Source organism: Biomphalaria glabrata, chromosome 12, assembly GCF_947242115.1.
Source record: "Biomphalaria glabrata chromosome 12, xgBioGlab47.1, whole genome shotgun sequence".
NCBI classification, from domain to species: domain Eukaryota; kingdom Metazoa; phylum Mollusca; class Gastropoda; family Planorbidae; genus Biomphalaria; species Biomphalaria glabrata.
The window spans coordinates 6,988,503-7,001,749 of record NC_074722.1 but is presented as its reverse complement, the minus strand read 5'-3'; the positions used below and the strand labels follow the sequence as shown (position 1 = coordinate 7,001,749).

At 37.0% G+C, this 13,247-nt stretch overlaps 1 pseudogene; it reads left to right on the top strand.

The window, feature by feature from the left end:
* The first annotated feature begins 247 nt into the window (after window positions 1–247).
* LOC106077484 (mitochondrial sodium/calcium exchanger protein-like) lies at window positions 248–12,509 on the top strand (annotated as a pseudogene).
* Window positions 12,510–13,247: the final 738 nt, after the last annotated feature.

Sequence of the window (13,247 nt, the reverse complement as noted above, 5' to 3'; positions counted from 1 at the left end):
TTTTCGAAAGAGTGTAGAGACCTCCACAAAAATATTGCCCCGGGGCCTCCGCATACTTAAATCCGGCCCTGTAATCACTAATAGAAATTTGATCAATATTAGCTATGTAATCAATAACTGCTATAGAATAAGTAATTGGTGTGTAGGCTACTACGTATTCAGTAATAGTTTTGTATTCCGAAGTTCTGTCCCACTTTCTGTACTCTACTGTTTTACATGATTGTAAATGTTACATTATAGAACAAATATGTCTAAAAGTTCCTTAACTGAGATAAAGGTGTTACTTTTTTTGGCGTTTGGAAACGGAGCCCCAGACATTTTCTCTGCTATAGCCGCCATCGGAAATGCCAAAGAAGGTGACGCTGGGCTGGCCGTTGGAGCATTGTTTGGTAATATGATAATTAATAATGTCGTCTGCTTTGAGCATCTAAGCCTATATCTCTATTTCTCAAAGTTATCTACCTTAACATTCCAGGGCCCAATCACAAAAATATTCAATTACTTTCTATAATGATGACAATTTTTTTTTTGCCTTATGGCCTGATTATGTAGAACTATATAGTTATAGGGAGGGGCTTTGGCTGAGTGAAAGCGCTTGGCTTCCGGACAGGGGCTCCTGGGTTCAAATCTCGGATTTTCAATTTTGGGATCTTCAGGGTGTTTCTTAGTCCACCCAGCTGGGTATCTGGCATTAATTAGAGAAAAGTAAAGGTGGTTGGTATTTGTGCTGGTCACATCACACCCTCATTAATTGAGGGCCACAGAAACAGATGAACATTACATCATCTGCCTTATAATTCGCAAGGTCTGAAAGGGAAACTTATTTACTTCTGGACTTGTATGTTCCAGTTTTACCCACACAGGTTTGAAACCTCACGGGAAAGTTCAAAGAATCTGGTAATCTTTAACATAACAGGTCAAGATAGCGAAAATCCACGCTATTTTAATAAACTACACATAATTAGCTTCAACAAGGCGTTAAGCCATTAATCTTTAGTTCGTACATACTTTATTATCTATAGTTTAATTGTCATAATTGTGGATACAAAACTAGGGCCTCGAAGGTACAGGTGGTACAGCTATTTGTTCTGAATAATGCGATGTTAAGGCTACGACCACACATTTCATTGCTCTGTCTATATATGATTACAGGCGCTGGTGTTTTTGTGACAGCTGTTGTGGCCGGCTCTATTTCAATCATTAAAACTTTTAAATGTATGGAACGGCCTTTTATAAGAGACGTCATCTTCTATCTGGCCGCCTGCTACTGGGCCTGGGTCGTTCTCTGGGACAAGAAGATTACTCAGTTGGAAGCCGCTGGTGAGTTTCTGTATATTAGTGTCAAAGTACCTAACAAGATTAATTATACAGTAGTGTAGCCCTCATAGCACATAGCTACATTACATGTAGCATACGTTTTATATGCTGTTATAATCTATGCTTCACTATGATGTTATACTCTATGTTTCATTATAATCTTAAACTCCATGTATCACTAAGATTTTATATTCTATGTTTCACTATGATGTTATATTCTATGTTTCACTGTGATGTTATACTCCATGTTTCACTATATTGTTACAATCTATGTTTCACTTTGATGTCACACTCTAAGTTTCACTATATTGTTACACTCTATGTTTCACTATGATGTTACACTCTATGTTTCACTATATTGTTAAACTCTATGTTTCACTATGATGTCACACTCTATGTTTCACTATATTGTTAAACTCTATGTTTCACTATGATGTTACACTCTATGTTTCACTATATTGTTAAACTCTATGTTTCACTATGTTGTTACACTCTATGTTTCACTATGATGTTATACTGTATGTTTCACTTTGATGTTACACTCTATGTTTCACTTTGATGTTTCACTCTATGTTTCACTATATTGTTACAATCTATGTTTCACTTTGTTGTTACACTCTATGTTTCACTATATTGTTACACTCTATGTTTCACTTTGATGTTACACTCTATGTTTCACTATGATGTTACACTCTATGTTTCACTATGATGTTACACTCTATGTTTCACTATATTGTTACACTCTATGTTTCACTATATTGTTACACTCTATGTTTCACTATATTGTTACACTCTATGTTTCACTATGATTTTACACTCTATGTTTCACTATGATGTTACACTCTATGTTTCACTATATTGTTACACTCTATGTTTCACTATGATGTTACACTCTATGTTTTACTATATTGTTACACTCTATGTTTTACTATGATGTTACACTCCATGTTTCACTTTGATGTTACACTCTATGTTTCACTTTGATGTTACACTCTATGTTTCACTATATTGTTACAATCTATGTTTCACTTTGATGTTACACTCTATGTTTCACTATATTGTTACACTCTTTGTTTCACTTTGATGTTACACTCTATGTTTCACTATGATGTTACACTCTATGTTTCACTATATTGTTACACTCTATGTTTCACTATATTGTTACACTCTATGTTTCACTATATTGTTACACTCTATGTTTCACTATATTGTTACACTCTATGTTTCACTATGATGTTACACTCTATGTTTCACTATGATGTTACACTCTATGTTTCACTATATTGTTACACTCTATGTATCACTATGATGTTACACTCTATGTTTTACTATATTGTTACACTCTATGTTTTACTATGATGTTACACTCCATGTTTCACTTTGATGTTACACTCTATGTTTCACTATATTGTTACAATCTATGTTTCACTTTGATGTTACATTTATGTTTCACTATGATGTCACACTCTATGTTTCACTATGATGTTTCACTCTATGTTTCACTATGATGTTTCACTCTATGTTTCACCAGGTTTTATAATATTGTATGTCTTCTACGTCCTCGTTGTCGTTATTGGTCGCTACGTCAATCAGAAATTTAAAAACAGACAGACTGGAAGTCTCCTATCTAGTAAGTTTAATATAGTCGTTACACACTTTGATTTCTCTAAAACTTCTTTAGATAATAGCACGCTTGAACATACATATAAATGCAAATGCAAGGCATTGTCTTAAATGAGAAAGGTTAAGTATGAGCGCAGTATTCGTGTATAATATTGTTATAAACCTGGTGGTGGCACAGATGGGGGTAATGGTTTGTGTGTAATCAGTGGACTCAAATCGTCCCAGGCCAGCGCTAGACGAGCGGTCAACCGTGACGAGCTACGACGGTCAGCCGAGACGAGTGTCAACACGGCGGTTCGGGAAGGATCGCCGTCGTGAACAGAGCTCAGGAGCGTCACGAGGGATGTAGTCATGTGACGAAGCTAGAAACGTCGAGCGATGTTCCGTCCGGTTCTAGAAGGCCAGCAGGGACCCTATATAAAGAGCGGAGGTGTCGCAGTCAAGACGGTTCACGACAGAAGGTCCACTACAGCCCGGTTCACTACAGTCCGGTCGACTACAGCACAGTTCAACGGTGTGGTTCTGTACGGAGCATTACGACGACGGTTCAGTTCGGAGTACTGTCAAGTACAGTTGAGACGACTGGCGTCTTGATCTTGGTCTGCGATCGAGTCCGACACAACGAGCCTAGTGTGTGAAGTCAGTCCTGAACTGTTGAACCCAGTCCCGGAACGAGACGGAGAGGCCAGTGCAAGAGTTGATACGGCGGAACGGTGTTATCGGAGAGATATTTGTACAGTGTACTTGCCAATTGTACAGTATTGGCTGTTATTTATTCAACTATTAAAGTGTTACGTTACTTTGGAGCCTTGAGTTGTCAAGTTCTTTAAGTTGGTGGTGTATGGTGCAGTTTGCAGAGAGCCTGGATAGTGAGATTCGTAACAATATATAAAACATAGGTTACAAGGGGAAAATTTGAATAATTATCAACTCGCTACTCACCACTGTCCATATGTCTATGACGTACTATTCTATGACGTCCTAAAAGATAGATTTGAAGACATTCTTCAATTTGGATATTCATGACTGGGTGTTGAACTCTTTTGCACGTGGACAAACTCAGATCCCAAGCACAGATGAGTTCATAGTAATACAGGAGCAGAATATTGAAATATCCACAAACGAGGAACTTAAATCAATGTTTGAACAAGGAGACCACAAAGTCTGGTTTAAAAAAGCAGATTCCAATTTTATATCCTGCGTTATGGGTCAGTGTACGGAAGTTGTTGACGGCTTTCAAGTCTTCGTATTTGTTACAACGTGATTTCATTGCCGCAATTAACATCGTCACAAATAAAAGAAACAGACTCGACATTTGTGCTCACTGAGCCTGGTATAAATACACTTACAGTTTATTTTAAACAAAAGTTATAATTTCAATAAACACTCCCTCAGCTATTTTTTATTCAAAATTTCTTACTAATATACTTTACATTTTTTTATAGCTTTCCCAACATAAGGAAGTTTTGACTTGATAAAAGGGTCCCTGGGTAAACAAATAGAGAACCACTGTACTATAGTTAAGTTATTATTACAAAACTTATATCAACTCACTCTGTCTGTCTGGTAAAATGTTTGTACACGTTATTTCTCCCACACGAATTATCTGATCAAATTAAAAATCTGCGCAATCATTCATTGGTATAGAAAAGACACGAAACAATTCAAACATTACTTAATAGTCAATTAATTACTGGTTATTTTTTTTTTAAACCAACAAGAGACTTTAATCCTTTAGTATTCACAGATACGTCGAAATGTGTCGGGTTACGTCCCCTTAGATAATTGAACACATTATTTCTCACCCAGTCTCGAATCAAGTAGAAAGTTGAAACAGTCATCTATTGTATCTAACAAAACATACATCAATTAAAAAATATTTATTGATTATTAATTAATTATTGATTCTGTGGCATTTTACGTCTCCAGAGACGATCTTTTCCCTTTGCAACTTCTTGTATAGTCAATCAGTTATAGTAATTATGATCGACATGACCAGGAATTAAGATAATTACGTCCTATTCCCAAACCTTAAGCAGCACAGCAGAGGGTGGCACGAAGTAGGGTTTGTACTAGGACCACAGCCCAAAGCGCATTAATAATACGAATGTTGTATTGAAAGTACAATTCAGTATCCACACCAAACGTTATTAGAAATGCGTTTTATCTATTAAAATGTTTGCAAAAAAATATTTTCTCAGGACTTTGTGGTGAACCAGTCATTGATATAGAGGAGGATGAGGCCCACAGATCACTGATTAAATCCATACAGACCCTACCACCGGACATTGAGATTGAACAAACGCCCATCTTACGTTCCAGCAGCCACGAGTGCAGTGAGAAGTCCATGTTTGCTGACTTCCTGCATGAGATTAACCCAGTCGATCTCCAGGAGTGGAAAGAGAGAAGAATATTTGGGAAGATTTATGAAATATTTAAGGTAAAGAAGGCGTCCAGGAGTTGGGAGGCTGTATATTTGGTAACAACTGTCCTCCTTTAATGTTAGCGAAAAGGCCTTGACTATGTTTTATCACTCTCACATCGGCAATATTTTAAGTTTCAATATCACTGCCTGGTATGGCAATCTGAGCATTAAAAATAAAAATAAACTTTATAGAATCCTAAATGCTGCTGGTAAAGTCAATGGCAAAAAAAAAAAAAAACAACCCAACAAAAACTAACATTTGGGCAGCTGTTTGAGACAAACATTCATAAAAAACTAAAAAGATTCTAGAAATAAAAATCACTTTTTGGGTCAGGATTTTACCATCACAAAGGAAATACAAGACATCGATAGCAAAGACAAACAGACACAAACATTCTTTTGTTCACTTAGCAATCAAATCATTAAATAGGAACAATTTGAAATAAACTTTTCACATGTATATTATGAGTGAGTCAGGTGTGAATGTACATCCTTTTTTTTTTTATTGTTACAATGTTTTGTTTGGTGTAATGTACAAATTGTAAGACACATTTCCTTACGGACAGTAAAGATTATTAAAAATATTGTTTTTTATCTATTTTGTTTTGAGATAGAAGGGCGAAAAACTCACTTTAAACAGAGTTCAAAAATGTTTTAAAATAGCTTGTCATTTCATGTAATAATTACTTGTCTTGTTATGTTATCATGTGAATGTTACGTCAGGATAACTTTTTGTGTTGCTAACTTTCTAGAGTCCGCTAGTTCTGCTGCTTAAGTTGACAGTACCAGTGGTCAGTGAGGAGCCAGAAGATGGACAAGACGAGATGAGAAACTGGAACAAACTTTTAAATTGTGTACACGTCTTTACGGCCCCAGTGTGCGCCATGTTCACCACGGGAGGTAATACCTGTGATGAGTGAAAAGTGTGAAAGTTTTACTGGATAAGCTGCCCTTGTTTTTTGAGTATAATCTACATTTAATCTACACTATGGTCTCTGATTGTTTTAATTTGTTGAATGTCTATATGCTTTCTGTTGGGGTCTAGTTGGATTCACAAAGATTGGCTCAGTGTTCCCTGTCTATGGCCTGGTCATGATCATTAGTGCTGTCCTCTTTGTCGCTGTCTACGTCACGTCCAAGAGAGACCACAGACCTGTTTATCATACGGTGAGTTTTGTAATGCTAGTTGGCAACTTTGAATAAAAACTTCTCCAGTCTTTCTTTCACATGAAATACTTTCTTTTTGTTTTCAAACATTCCCTCTTTTATTCCCCTTTTCTTTCTTTCCATATTTGATTTTTTCTTCTCTTTTTCTCTTTCTTTCATTCAGTCTTTCTTTTTCTTTCTATTTTTATCTTTATATTATTTTCTCTCCCTCTCCCACTTTTTTCTTGCTCTTTCTCTCTCTCTCTCTCTCTTTCTGTGTTTCAGTTTCTTTCTTTTCCCATTCTTATTTCTCTTTCTGTCATGTGAAGAACCCCCCCCCCCCACCCAGTGGCGTAGCTAGGGGAGTGGGGAGAATGTGAAAATCCTCAATTAGTGTTCCAAATTAAATATTAAGTTTTTAATATAACGCAAAATGCAGCGGCCCCAAAGAGGTCAAGCCCAGGACCCCCAAATGATGGCAAAATTCTTAGTTACGCCACTGCCTTTTTTCTGTTTTCTTTTTTCTTTCTCTTATTTTGTCTCTTTTGACGTTTGAAATGTATTCCCCCCACCCCACCCCACCAATGCGCACTGAGGACACCAACTTTCTGAAACATCCATCTGGCAACTGACCATGTCTTGTCAACTGCTAACTATTCGCACAGAACACGTGATGTCAACTGTGATGTCAACTGTGATGTCAACTGTGAAACTGTGATGTCAACTGTGATGTCAACTGTGATGTCAACTGTGATATCAACTGTGATGTCAACTGTGATGTCAACTGTGATGTCAACTGTGATATCAACTGTGATGTCAACTGTGATGTCTACTGTGATGTCAACTGTGTGTCTAAATCTGAGCATTTTGTTTTCTTCCATTGACAGGCTTTTGCTTATCTGGGTTTTATTGCAGCCGTGATCTGGATTTATTCGATAGCTAATGAGATAGTCAACATACTTCAGGTAAATGTTACTTTTGTTCTGTTTACATGGAAAAGAAATGAAGCCTAAACCATATATTTGCTTTAAGTCAATGAAATAATTGCCACATTATCGGCATTACGCTTCATAGTAAAAAACAAATTATAGCTGTAAAAAATGTTACATTCTTCTAATTGTTAATGTTTATCATTCACATATACACACAGACACAGTTAAATAAATAAATAAATAATTAGTTTTATATTTAGATCTATTCTTGGCCTCATTTAAAAACATGGGTCAGATTCCGCCTACAGCCAAAACGGAAGTTGCAGCTGCAATCATCGCTGACGTAGTGCATGAGTTTCAGACAAGGTCACCGGACGCACCAGTAATTATACTGGGTGATTTTAATAAATGCACCTTGAAGGTTGACCTACCCACCTTCTATCAACACATTTCATGTCCGACAAGAGAAAACAGAACTCTGGACTTATGTTATTGTAACATCAAAGGAGCATTCACATCTCGTGAAAAGCCACCACTAGGATCATCGGACCACAAAACAATACAACTGCTGCCTACTTACCGTACAAAACTTAAAGAAGGAAAAATCATTCAAAAAAACGTACAAGAATGGACTCAAGACAATATTCTCAAACTACAGGGATGTCTAGACTGCACTGACTGGAATTTGTTCAAAGAGACCACTTCAAATCTGGAAGAATGGGTCGACGCAGTGACAAATTACATCAAATTCTGTGAAAACATGTGTGTCAGCACTAAGAGCATCAAGATATACCCCAACAATAAACCATGGGTCACCGCAAAAATAAAACGGGAAATAATCAAAAAGAAAAGAGCATTTATGAGTGGCGATGGACAGACAAGGAAAATTGCTCAACGAAATCTCAACGTCGTTCTTGAGGAAGGGAGGAGAAACTACCGCACCAAGCTGGAAGACTCAATTAATACAAGTGACATGAGACAGGCATGGGGCATCATGAACAAAATGGCAGGAGCACAATTCAAAATTAAAAATAATCTTGCTACAAGAGACGAAAAAACATTGGCCTTGGCCAACGAGTTAAATGATTTCTATTGTCGCTTCGACACGAAAGATTTTAATTATCTAAGACTCAAAGCCCTTGAGGATGTCAATGTTAACAACTGCTTAGAATTGGCGATTACTAAAGAGCAAGTTTGTAACATTTTCAAAAACGTCAACCCAATGAAAGCTGGTGGGCCTGAATTGAATTTAACTGCAAACACTTTCATGACTGCTGCAGTATTAAAATGTTGTTGTTCATATCTCCTAAAGTTCATGCCTCTTAAAGTTCATGTATTTTAAACTTTATGTTTATATTCTTAAGGCTTTATGAGTTGTCTTTGATTTATCGGATGCCATATTGGGCTTGACTTTGCTGGCCTGGGGCAACAGTATTGGAGGTAGGTTAGAAGCTGTCCTTATTTATACAACTAATTTACATCGCTGGCTATTTACACTACTTGTGTACACCTTACATTACACGCTTTTAACTTTTATTAATGCACAAAATAACATTTCGCTTTATTTATCTTTCTAAATTCGTTTTTTAGACTAAAAAGGAAATGAAGCTACTAGCTACTAGCTATTCAAACTGCCCGCCAAAAAAAAATATTTTTAAACTTTGGAACATTTTTTTTGTGCCATAAATTTGGCGAGATAGTTTTAAACACCTGCTTGCAAACCGGAAGCCTCGTTTTGGACTAAGCAATGCGTGATTTTATCATTTATAGTTTTGCTAACTGGATTTTACTCTGTTTTATCTCTTCAGACTTGATAGCAGACACCACCATGGCACGGCAAGGTTATCCCAGGATGGGCATCTCGGCTTGTTTTGGAGGCCCATTGTTTAGTATCCTTGACAAATATGATGTATACATTTGAACTATTAGGTAGCTAAATGTTGGATGTATTGGCTGAAGAATAGAAGAATGCCAGGGTTGTGTTTAAACCTTATCTCATTCAACAGGTACCTTCGTGCTTAAAGTAAACAATCGACTCGATGTTAAGAATATAAGTGTTTAATGGGATGAATGTAATTTATGATGACAAACTGATGAAGGAATATCCTTGAAGTTACGTCGTACGCGTCATGCATTTAGTCATGCATTTAGTCATGCATATTAACCAATGACCTAAACTGGATGTGTTCATTATGCGATAAGCTTATTTCCGGGGGCTAAGTGGTTAAGCGCTTGGCTTCCGAACCTGGGGTCTGGGTTCGAATCTTGGTGAAGACTGGGATTTTTAGTTTCGTGATCTTTAGGGCGCCTCTGAGTCCACTCAACTCTAATGGGTACCTGAGTTTAGTTGGGGAAAGTAAAGACGGGTGATCGCTGTGCTGGCTACATGACACACTGCTCGTTAACCATTGACCAAAGAAACATATGACCTTATCATCATCTGCCCTATAGATCGCAAGGTTCGAAAGGGAAACTATACTTTTATTTCCAGACTGAAGTAAAAAAGAGGTTTTACTTTGATAATTCTGGACACCAGAACCAGTACACAGTAAACTTAACGCTGTGAGTCTAAACGCCTTTGCAATTTCTTCCATTGAAAGACTGTATGGCATTCTAAAATGGGAAACAATGAAGATAATAAAAAACAATATAACATTTAACATAAATTAGCTCCCTTGATAAACATATTTCACAAAACAATTCATGCAGGAAGAACGTGAGACACAATGTGTATGCATCAATAATTACAGTTATTTCCCTTAACTGTCAAACAGATCTCCTTTTAGGTCTTGGAATTCCATTTACCATTGCTTGTATCAAGCGTGGAGGAGTGTTCTATGTATGTATACATTACCATCATAATAAGGCTTCTCTTTAAGTCCGAAGATTAAGGAGCATTGCAGAATTTTCCATCATAACAATTTATCATTTGTAAAATTATTCCGTAATAAAAATTGAGTATCAACACCGGTCTACCGAAACAAAATTGCTTACAGTTAGAAGTACAAGCTCAGTGAGTGTCAATGTGTATGTCACGAGTCAAGTCACAATGTTCTGTCCTAGTTTTCTCTGTTTCTCACTAGGACTGTGTGATTTCACAGAGGACATGTTTTAACCTGACTTTGTGACTTCACAGAGGACATGTCCTAACCTCTAATTCCTAGAAATACAAATCATAAACTACGGAAATGTAACGTGACACTTTTTAGTATTTAATAGTACTATTTATAGACCTACCACTATTACACGTATAGTGAATAGATTAAAAAAAAAACAAGAGCGAAATATACAAAATACTTTTTGGGAAACAAAGCTTATCTAAGGGGAATAACCGCAAAAAGCTGAATATCTCTGGAAACTCTTGTAGCAGGTTTGGACGCAAAAAACAAAAACGAGCGGCTTATAGGGTTAAGTGATGGTTGAGGCTTATAGGGTTAATTGATGGTTTAGGCTTATAGGGTTAAGTGATGGTTGAGGCTTATAGGGTTAAGTGATGGTTGAGGCTTATAGGGTTAAGTGATGGTTGAGGCTTATAGGGTTAAGTGATGGTTGAGGCTGATAGCGTTAAGTGATGGTTGAGGCTTATAGGGTTAAGTGATGGTTGAGGCTTATAGGGTTAAGTGATGGTTGAGGCTTATAGGGTTAAGTGATGGTTGAGGCTTATAGGGTTAAGTGATGGTTGAGGCTTATAGGGTTAAGTGATGGTTGAGGCTTATAGGGTTAAGTGATGGTTGAGGCTGATAGCGTTAAGTGATGGTTGAGGCTTATAGGGTTAAGTGATGGTTGAGGCTTATAGGGTTAAGTGATGGATGAGGCTGATAGCGTTAAGTGATGGTTGAGGCTTATAGGGTTAAGTGATGGTTGAGGCTTATAGGGTTAAGTGATGGTTGAGGCTTATAGGGTTAAGTGATGGTTGAGGCTTATAGGGTTAAGTGATGGTTGAGGCTTATAGGGTTAAGTGATGGTTGAGGCTTATAGGGTTAAGTGATGGATGAGGCTGATAGCGTTAAGTGATGGTTGAGGCTTATAGGGTTAAGTGATGTTTGAGGCTTATAGGGTTAAGTGATGGTTGAATTTGAAAGCAGCTTCAACTCTATTCACATTTACAACTAACAGTTTGAGTTTCATTATTGAATTATCTGCAATGCTCTGATTTCATTGTTTCTTTTGTTCGATAAATCTCCAAAAGCTCTTGATGTTTTGAATTATTTAAAGGTTTATCTATTAATTACATGTTACGTGTACTTTATTTTTTTATGTGTAATTTACACATTAATTGGATCAATCCCTAGTTTTAAATCATCCTCATCATCATCTCATATTATCTCTGCCTGTTGTCCCTTCTGGGGCATAGGCCACCAAACAGCTTCCTGGAACCAGGCGTCTCGGTTCTGGGCGAGTCACTCCAACTGTCCCCACACCTTGCTCATCTGCTTGGCATCCGCTTCCAAATCGCAGTGCCATGTATTCCTGGGCCGTCCCCTCTTCCTCTTTCCTTGAGGGTTCCAGGTTAGGGCTTGAATTATTATGTTGGTTGCAGGCTTGCGAAGGGTGTGACCTATCCATCTCCAGCGTCTCTGAAGTAGATGTTTTGATCTTAAATTTAGAATATTTACTTTTTTTTCCCAACTGAAAGTGAACTTGGAACAAATGGTCCTAGCGGCTGGACTTGGATTTTTACTGGCGTCCTCTCTGGTGATTGTACCCTTCTCCAAGTTCAAAATGTCAAGGCCGTACGGGATCTACCTTTTCTTCCTCTATGCCACGTTCCTTGTAGTGGCAGTGTTGATCGAAGTAAATGTCATTCACAACTTTGACCTATGAACTATTGGAAATACAGCCGGAAAGACAGATGGAAATGCAGCTTTAGCTGCAACATGTTACGTGATTCATTCTTCAAATATTGCCGCTTTGTAATCTTCTGTCAAGGATAAGTCTGCAATATTTTATTTACTTCCGTCCGTTCTGAGGCTAAAAACCTGGCACATAAAACTATAAACAAACAGGACAGAAATAAAAACGGTGCTAAGGAAAGCATTGTAGAAAAACACAGACCACCGAGACACTGAGCTATATAGGTGAATAACAAGAACTTCTCATAACACTGACCTATTTTTCAGGAACAAAAAAAAAAACCCACAGTAAAAAGATTTACGAAGTGAAACAAAAAATAACTTTACACTTTCACTATTTATAGGTCATGACAGAAAAAAGTCACCAATGACTTCTACTAATAGAAATTTAAATATCTCTTGACTATTCAATTCTTGACCTAAACTGTTCATGAACTTTTGTGTTTTTTTGTAATTTACAAACGTTTCACATGTTTTTATGTAGTAATTCTCAACCAGGGATACGTACAACATGGCTGCCTCAACAAATTTGGGTCGTGGCTATGATAAGTTTGAGAGAAGAGTGGGCAAACTGAATTCTATTGATACATTTAGATTCAATGTACTTTTGAAACGAAATTATTGGAATGTGTGTATATTAGTTAGTTCTTATAATAAACTAATTTCTATTTCTATTGTATACGTTCAATGACAGAAGTGTTGAGAACGTCTCCTATCATTGGACTGGAACATGTTTTATCATTTCCTGAAACGTTGAAGTGCTTTCAGCTGTACTTGTGATATTGGATTTGTGATACCAAACATTCCACTATATCCTAAAGTAGACACTAGTCTGACTTTGTTCGTTGAAATAGTCTTTCTGCTAACCATGTTTGCTATAAATCATTTTTTTTTTAATTTCTGTATAGCACATATACACATTGAAAGAAAGAGAGAGAGAGAGAGAGATAG